The sequence below is a fragment of the Electrona antarctica genome (assembly GCF_951216825.1).
Source record: "Electrona antarctica genome assembly, chromosome: 15".
Classification (NCBI taxonomy): domain Eukaryota; kingdom Metazoa; phylum Chordata; class Actinopteri; order Myctophiformes; family Myctophidae; genus Electrona; species Electrona antarctica.
In genome coordinates, this window is record NC_136796.1 from 1,597,921 (window position 1) to 1,607,840 (window position 9,920).

The following is a 9,920-nucleotide window of genomic DNA, read 5'->3' on the forward strand; positions in this document are numbered from 1 at the left end:
GGGGACAGAAGACGCAGAACATGACGAGAGTGAGTGAAGAATGTCTCCTCTGGCGGGGACAGAAGACGCAGAACATGACGAGAGTGAGTGAAGAATGTCTCCTCTGGCGGGGACAGAAGACGAAGACGCAGAACATGACGAGAGTGAGTGAAGAATGTCTCCTCTGGCGGGGACAGGAGACGCAGAACATTACGAGAGTGAGTGAAGAATGTCTCCTCTGGCGGGGACAGAAGACGCAGAACATGACGAGAGTGAGTGAAGAATGTCTCCTCTGGCGGGGACAGAAGACGCAGAACATGACGAGAGTGAGTGAAGAATGTCTCCTCTGGCGGGGACAGGAGACGAAGACGCAGAACATGACGAGAGTGAGTGAAGAATGTCTCCTCTGGCGGGGACAGGAGACGAAGACGCAGAACATGACGAGAGTGAGTGAAGAATGTCTCCTCTGGCGGGGACAGGAGACGAAGACGCAGAACATGACGAGAGTGAGTGAAGAATGTCTCCTCTGGCGGGGACAGAAGACGAAGACGCAGAACATGACGAGAGTGAGTGAAGAATGTCTCCTCTGGCGGGGACAGAAGACGAAGACGCAGAACATGACGAGAGTGAGTGAAGAATGTCTCCTCTCACGGGGACAGGAGACGAAGACGCAGAACATGACGAGAGTGAGTGAAGAATGTCTCCTCTGGCGGGGACAGAAGACACAGAACATGACGAGAGTGAGTGAAGAATGTCTCCTCTCACGGGGACAGAAGACACAGAACATGACGAGAGTGAGTGAAGAATGTCTCCTCTCACGGGGACAGGAGACGAAGACGCAGAACATGACGAGAGTGAGTGAAGAATGTCTCCTCTGGCGGGGACAGAAGACGCAGAACATGACGAGAGTGAGTGAAGAATGTCTCCTCTGGCGGGGACAGAAGACACAGAACATGACGAGAGTGAGTGAAGAATGTCTCCTCTCACGGGGACAGGAGACGAAGACGCAGAACATGACGAGAGTGAGTGAAGAATGTCTCCTCTGGCGGGGACAGAAGACACAGAACATGACGAGAGTGAGTGAAGAATGTCTCCTCTGGCGGGGACAGAAGACACAGAACATGACGAGAGTGAGTGAAGAATGTCTCCTCTCACGGGGACAGGAGACGAAGACGCAGAACATGACGAGAGTGAGTGAAGAATGTCTCCTCTCACGGGGACAGGAGACGAAGACGCAGAACATGACGAGAGTGAGTGAAGAATGTCTCCTCTGGCGGGGACAGGAGACACAGAACATGACGAGAGTGAGTGAAGAATGTCTCCTCTCGCGGGGACAGAAGACACAGAACATGACGAGAGTGAGTGAAGAATGTCTCCTCTGGCGGGGACAGGAGACGAAGACGCAGAACATGACGAGAGTGAGTGAAGAATGTCTCCTCTGGCGGGGACAGGAGACGAAGACGCAGAACATGACGAGAGTGAGTGAAGAATGTCTCTCTCCCACAGTGTCTTTCCTGCCCTTGTGGGTGTGTCCCACACAAGTGTGTGTGAACGGGACCACAAGGAGAGACATCTGGACATTCTGACTCTGTAGGCTTGCACACACACATGCACACACGCTCGCACATGCAAACACACACGCACGCACGCGTGCACGCGCGCACACACACACACACACACATACATGCATGAATGCATGCACGCTCACACATTGTAAGGACATCAACATTTCAAGCATGCCATTACATTTTTCATGGTAGGACTGCAGGGAAAATTGTCCTCCAGATGTCTTTTTTCTCAAATTCTGTATACGTTGTGGGGACATTTGGCCCTCACAAGTATCGTAATACATGTCCCCCCCACACACACACACACACACACTCTCTCTCTCTCTCTCTCTCTCTCTCTCTCTCTCTCTCTCTCTCTCTCTCTCTCACTTGTGGAGGCAAGAAGATTAAATTAGGTCAAAAGGAATTGCACAAACAGGACAAAAAAGGTCAACGTGCCTCTTTATGATGTGGTTGCAACACTTTGAACATGTGTTCATCTGATTGTGGTCTCTGTTACCAACACAATACACTTTGTGTGTGTTTGTTTGAGTGTGTGTGTGTTTGTTTGAGTGTGTGTGTGTGTGTGTGTGTGTGTGTGTGTGCGTGCGTGCGTGCGTGCGTGCGTGTGTGTGTGTGTGGTGTGTGTATGGTGTGTGTGTGTGTGTGTTTGTTACCTCAGTGTAAGGGTCACAGACACATGAGGGTTTGAAATAGACACGAGTTTCTATACAGGAACAGGAAGCCTCACTGGAGAGAGACGTATGTGAGCCATAAAGTTATATATATAATCTAGAGGGTGGGTCGACGAACATTTTTTGTCTTAGTTTTAGTCGACGAATTCAACACTGCTCTCAGCTGAGAGAGAGTGAGGTTCCAAACGGAGCTATCTAGGGAGCTGTTAAAAATATGCAGGGTTCCCATGATGGTCATGGGAACCCTGGAAATATTTCAAAATGAGTTTTCCAGGCCTGCAAAAGATTTGGGAATATGAATCAATTGTTTTGGAAAATGTTTTGCATATACATATAGTTTCGGCTATTGATTTTGTTCATAAAAAAAAACATAGTGTTCCAAAACATGTCTAACAACATGATGCGAAAGGATGTAACATAAAAACATGAAATGTAGTGCTGCGAGATTGGCCTCATAAACATGCAAGCCAAATGACGCCATGATAACGTTATGTTGACGTCGTCCAGTGACTCCGGTGACGTTCAGGACTAGGCCAGATCACAGCCCATATGCAGGCCCGCGGGAAGTACTTTACACTCGCAGGGGCTGAGCGTCTAGTAGGGGGTGCGCGAGCGTAGCGCGCGCATCATGCACGCGCATTTTTGCGCATTTTCACGCGCAAACGTGGCCTTTATACTTTCCCTCTCCACACGCAAGTTATATGAACGAACTGACACAGGCAATTAACCAGGATAAGGTGCCAATACTGTGATACAGCATATTTATTAGGCCTGGCCTATCTCTTTTTTTTTCTCTTCCCCTCCTGTTCGAGGGGGGGCTGTGCCTGGGGGGAGGGGGTGCTACAGCCCCCCCAGCACCCCTACTTCCCTCAGCCCTGCCCATATGGGGATGATCTTTACGTTCAGGACTAGGCCAGATCACAGCCCATATGGGGATGATCTTTACGTTCAGGACTAGGCCAGATCACAGCCCATATGGGGATGATCTTTACGTTCAGGACTAGGCCAGATCACAGCCCATATGGGGATGATCTTTACGTTCAGGACTAGGCCAGATCACAGCCCATATGGGGATGATCTTTACGTTCAGGACTAGGCCAGATCACAGCCCATATGGGGATGATCTTTACGTTCAGGACTAGGCCAGATCACAGCCCATATGGGGATGATCTTTACGTTCAGGACTAGGCCAGATCACAGCCCATATGGGGATGATCTTTACGTTCAGGACTAGGCCAGATCACAGCCCATATGGGGATGATCTTTACGTTCAGGACTAGGCCAGATCACAGCCCATATGGGGATGATCTTTACATTCAGGACTAGGCCAGATCACAGCCCATATGGGGATGATCTTTACGTTCAGGACTAGGCCAGATCACAGCCCATATGGGGATGATCTTTACGTTCAGGACTAGCCAGGCCAGATCACAGCCCATATGGGGATGATCTTTACGTCATTTCCAGGTCGTCTTCACCAGATTAAATAATATAGCTTATTCTGGGCCAGATCTGACTAGTTATGATATGACTACAGTTGATCTGGCCTCGATCAGACTCTCTCTGATTCATCCAGGGACGTCCGTCTTATGGTGGGCAGAATTTATGTTGGTTGTAATCAGATGATATTCTGGACCAGATCTGACTAGTCTTGGTGTGACTTGATCTCTGGCCACAATCGAGACGTCACTAATCCGTCCAGGTCCTGACCGTGCTTGCTGGGTAATACACGATGTCGCGTGACAAAAATAATACAAGCAAACACGTTTCTTTGTGCTATCACATGACGCCTTTGCTCGTCTTGGTGCATTGATAGCACACTGTTCATTTTAAACCCTCCAGAAAAATGCATGGAAATATTTTTTTTCTCCAAAAGGGCACATACTCGCATATTTCCGCACACATTTCCTGCAACTCTTTGCCCATTTTCCGCATCTCTTGCAACCTTTCACATGTTTCGCAACTTTTTGCATATTTCCGCAACTTTTGGCATATTTTGCAATTCCCTGCATATTTCACCACATGAAATCACGTAAAACCTGCATATTTTGCCAAAATAAATCATATTTCGCAACTTCCTGCAATTTCACAGCATAAAATCACATAAAGACCTCATATTTCATCTCAAAATCAAGGGTTTTAGTCTGCATTCTGGGGTCTAATTAGTGTAAGAGCGTCATTATTGCACCATATGATTGCTATAGGCTCGGGAATGGAGTCAAATTACACACACACACACACACACACACACACACACACGCACACGCACACGCACGCACACACACACAGCACACGGTATATGAACCATCTATCACAGTGGTTCAAGGACCCCCTAAATGGACACTAATTAGCCCCGCGGACCCCCGTTAGAAAATATACACCAAGGACCCCCATTTGAAAATATATGCCAGGGCCCCCTATATGAGAGGAGAGTTTGACGGCTCTAGTCTAACAGTGATACTCAACCATTTTAATTTCAAGGACCCCCAGTTTGACATGCATTAGTCTACGGACCCCCCATTTAATGGCATTTCTATCTCTGGGACCCCCAATTTATACTGTAAAATCAATGTTAATTTAACTCTGAGAGTGTACAAAATGGACCCAAACGGACCCGTTTGGGTCCATTTGTACACTCTCTGAGTTACAGACCCATAAGGGTCTGAGTTACAGACCCATAAGGGTCCATTTGGACCCTTTCTGGGAACCACGAGGTAACGTTTGCTGCCTCTATTTCATTAGTGTAAAGTGTTATCTCAGGCTGCTGATGTGGCCATCGGTGCGTGTGCACACAATGCAGGTTTACTCAAGGCCAACATTTTGATTTATTGAATACTTTATTGACAGTTTGCCAAAAGCACAGAGGTACAGTTATACAACTATGATAAAAAGGGATAACACAAAAAGCCCATGGGGGCTCATATAGCCTCGTTTCCATTGTGGTCCATGTGGCAGTGATGGAAAAAGTATACTCACATTTCTTACTTAGGTAAAAGTATCAATACTGCAATGGAGAAATACTCTTTTACAAGTAAAAGTCTGGAAATCAAAATGTATTTAATTATGCAGATTGATTGTCCCATTTCACAAGTTTTCAAATGTATAAATATATGTTGAAAATGGCAGATCTAGCTTATTGTAGATCGGCTATTTTCAAATGTCGAAATGTATATAGGACTTATAGGGCTGAAGTGGTTATAATGTATGTTTTGTAATAATCATCAAAATCTACAAAGTAACTAAAGTTTTCAAATAACTGTAGCGGACTAAAAGTACAATGTTTGCCTCTGAGATGTAGTGGAGAAGAAGTAAAAGTATTGGAAGTTGGAAATACTCAAGTAAAGTACAAATACCTCGAAATTGAACTTAAGTACATGCAGTATACGAGTAATTGTTCCTATAGTTACTTTAGACCACTGGTCCTGTATTCAATTCATCAAGAATGATACACGAAAACTAACACACAAACCACAGTTTATCACAAGTGGGCTAACGCAGTCATACGCTAGTCCAGGGCTGGGCAACTTTGACAATGGAGAGGGCCACAATATGTCCACACTCACCCCAAAGGGCCACATTGCATGGTAGTGTTGTAGCAAAAATAGCCGATCTACAAGCTCAAAACGCGTTTTGAGCTTGTAGATCGGCTATTTTTGCTATCATTTGAATTGAAATCCTTGAATTTTTTTTGCTATTTTTGAATTGGAATCCTGAAAAGCAAAAGCCTTTAATTATTGTTATGTTAACTTCATGAACTAAATACAAATACATTGGACGTAAAAAACATGGGGGAGGACACACAGCAATACCAGTATCTGACATTAACCTGAGGGCCACATTAAGTGAAGGTGGGGGCCGCATGTGGCCCCCCGGCCGCCAGTTGCCCACCCCTGCGCTAGTCTGTTGGCTTGGAGTGAACCTCTTCTGGTGATCCAGGACATGTTCATAACTGTTATGGGAATCAACCTCGCTCTGGTCTGTTGGCTTGGAGTGAACCTCTTCTGGGGTTCCAGGACATGTTCATAACTGTTATGGGAATCAACCTCGCTCTGGTCTGTTTGATAAAGGGATGCAAGCCATAGCCTGTCCACTGTGTACCTTTGCATTTTTAATTGTTTCTCGGTGTAGGGAGAGATTAATCAAAACCGTTGGTGATGGTGAATCAATCTGTCAGGGAGGGTTGGAAAAAATGGTGGAAGCATACAAAATAAATAAAAAGTGAACATGAGAATGAAAAAGTCAAGAAAAAGGTCTATAACACAGACCCTCGCTAATGTGCAGGAAACCGCGGGTTCAATGCCGGGACAGAAAGAGGAAGGTTATTCATGTGTCAGCCCCTATAGTGCTGCTCCCTGGAAGGTTATTCATGTGTCAGCCCCTATAGTGCTGCTCCCTGGAGAAGGTTATTCATGTATCAGCCCCTATAGTGCTGCTCCCTGGAAAACCACAGTGTCATTTGAACATTCATTCCGTCACTACAATATATCCTCTAGTGATCCAGCTGAGAGAGAGAGAGAGAGAGAGAGAGAGAGAGAGAGAGAGAGAGAGAGAGAGAGAGAGAGAGAGAGAGAGAGAGAGAGAGAGAGAGAGAGAGAGAGAGAGAGAGAGAGAGAGAGAGAGAGAGAGAGAGAGAGAGAGAGAGAGAGAAAAGAGAGAGAAAAGAGAGAGAGAGAGAGAGAGAGAGAGAGAGAGAGAGAGAGAGAGAGAGAGAGAGAAAAGAGAGAGAGAGAGAGAGAGAGAGAGAGAGAGAGAGAGAGAGAGAGAGACAGAGACAGAGCGCTAGGAGAGAGAGGGGGAAAGCATTATAGTCAAAAGTACAACAGTGAGTCAATCTCTGCTAGATTATGATCTGCCAGATGTGCTTCTAACTGAAGTCCTGTGAGTGATCTGATCTCAGGGGAATTCCAGTACAGTACACAGAAGGCCAGACTGACTGACTGAATCCAGTACAGTACACAGAAGGCCAGACTGACTGAATCCAGTACAGTACACAGAAGGCCAGACTGACTGAATCCAGTACAGTACACAGAAGGCCAGACTGACTGACTGAATCCAGTACAGTACACAGAAGGCCAGACTGACTGAATCCAGTACAGTACACAGAAGGCCAGACTGACTGAATTCCAGTACAGTACACAGAAGGCCAGACTGACTGAATCCAGTACAGTACACAGAAGGCCAGACTGACTGAATCCAGTACAGTACACAGAAGGCCAGACTGACTGATTCCAGTACAGTACACAGAAGGCCAGACTGACTGACTGAATCCAGTACAGTACACAGAAGGCCAGACTGACTGAATTCCAGTACAGTACACAGAAGGCCAGACTGACTGACTGAATCCAGTACAGTACACAGAAGGCCAGACTGACTGAATCCAGTACAGTACACAGAAGGCCAGACTGACTGAATTCCAGTACAGTACACAGAAGGCCAGACTGACTGACTGAATCCAGTACAGTACACAGAAGGCCAGACTGACTGAATCCAGTACAGTACACAGAAGGCCAGACTGACTGAATCCAGTACAGTACACAGAAGGCCAGACTGACTGAATTCAGTACAGTACACAGAAGGCCAGACTGACTGACTGAATCCAGTACAGTACACAGAAGGCCAGACTGACTGACTGAATCCAGTACAGTACACAGAAGGCCAGACTGACTGATTCCAGTACAGTACACAGAAGGCCAGACTGACTGAATCCAGTACAGTACACAGAAGGCCAGACTGACTGACTGAATCCAGTACAGTACACAGAAGGCCAGACTGACTGACTGAATCCAGTACAGTACACAGAAGGCCAGACTGACTGAATTCCAGTACAGTACACAGAAGGCCAGACTGACTGCTAGCCTGGCTAATAAACCAGACCGAATCAGCCGTTGGCAAAAAAAATTGCCTGATTTGAGTCTGGCTTATTAGCCAGGCCAACTGACTGCACCATCATCATGATAAACAAAGACTAAAAGATAAACGTTGTGTTCTGGTTTCCACAGAATGCAGACCTCTAATAAGATAAGATAAGATAAGATAAGATAAGATAAGATAAGATAAGATAAGATAAGATAAGATAAGATAAGATAAGATAAGATCTTTATTGTCACTGTATGAGACATACAACAAAATTCCGTTTAGTGCAACCACAACATATAACAGTATCAACAGAGAGAACAAAAGGACAAAGATAAAACACTTTTTTCTTTGTCTTTATACTACTTTCTCCTTTATACTAGGATGATGTTATATATATATATATATATATATATATATATATATATATATATATATACTAGGCAATACCTAATACCAAGCTCCGTGATATGACTCTCTTTCTGATTCACTATAGCCTAGTGAAAAGTATTGGTTCTCAAAGTGGGGTCTACTCTGGGGGACCCCCAGGGGTCCTTGGGGGGTCGGGGGGGGGGCATGATCCCCCCAAGGATCATGCCGCGATCCTTGGGGGGTCGCGGCATGAAGCACATTGCTTCATGCCGCGATGCAAGCTTGTACATCTGCTATTTTTGAGATTTTTGAAAAATATCCAAAATGTTTTTTGACATAAATCTTCTTATCTGGAAGATAAGAGGGAGTGCAACAAACCATGTGCAACCCAGATTCGGCACAAACAAGGGACTAAATTATTTCGCTCCTATGCCACCAAAATGTGGAACGCCCTACCAACAGTCATTAAGACATGCAAATCCCTTGACTCCTTCAAAACCGCTCTCAAAGGGCACCTACGGACGGCTGCAATTCGAAACTGGCCCCCGTAAAATCTGAATCCCCCCCCCCCCCCACCCACCCATCCCTTTCCCCCCCTCACTGTGTATGTTTCTTTTCCCTTTTTTACCTCCTTTATGATGAATTGCTGTTCTGTTCTTTGACTATATAGAAGTGTCTCAAAATGTTTTGATGAATTGAACAAGGTGGACCCTCTTGTAAACAAGTGTAATGCTTTATTGGGTCGTCCACTCACAGTTAACAGTCTTTGTATATTGAGTTGTGCTTGAAATGTAGTAGGCTACTGTAATTCTGTAAACTGTTAATAAATATTTCAATCAATCAATCAATCAATCAAGTGTCTCTGGCACAAAACATTTTCAGATGGGGGTCCGCGGGCGGCCAAAATAATATAAATTTGGGCATTTTTGTCTTAAAGGGGTATTCCACTCATTTTCAACATTTTACTATGCCATTAATATACCATAGAGCTGTTGTGTGGAAATAATAAAAAAGTCCCCCCATTCTGTGTTTCCTAGAACTGTAATTATGAAAAAAAAACATTAACATGGTGAAACACATCTTGATGACTTCATCAAGATGTGTTTCACCATGTTAATGATTTTATTCAGACCTCTAGTTCTAGGAAACACAGAATGGGGGGACTTTTTTTATTATTTCCACACAACAGCTCTATGGTATATTAATGACATAGTAAAATGTTGAAAATTAGTGGAATGCCCCTTTAATTGAAAGAGTTTGAGAACCATATGCTTTACCATAACTTCTACAGTGTAACTGCCTGAGGAGGAGTGAGAGGGAGGAGTGGACAGCCTCATGCCTGAGGAGGAGTGATAGGGAGGAGTGGACAGCCTCATGTCAAATATTTGGAGTGGGAGTGCCGTGTCTCCAGACGTGGGCCGGCTAGGGACTAGAGAAAACCCTTGGGGGAAAACAGTGCTGGGTGTGGATGTGA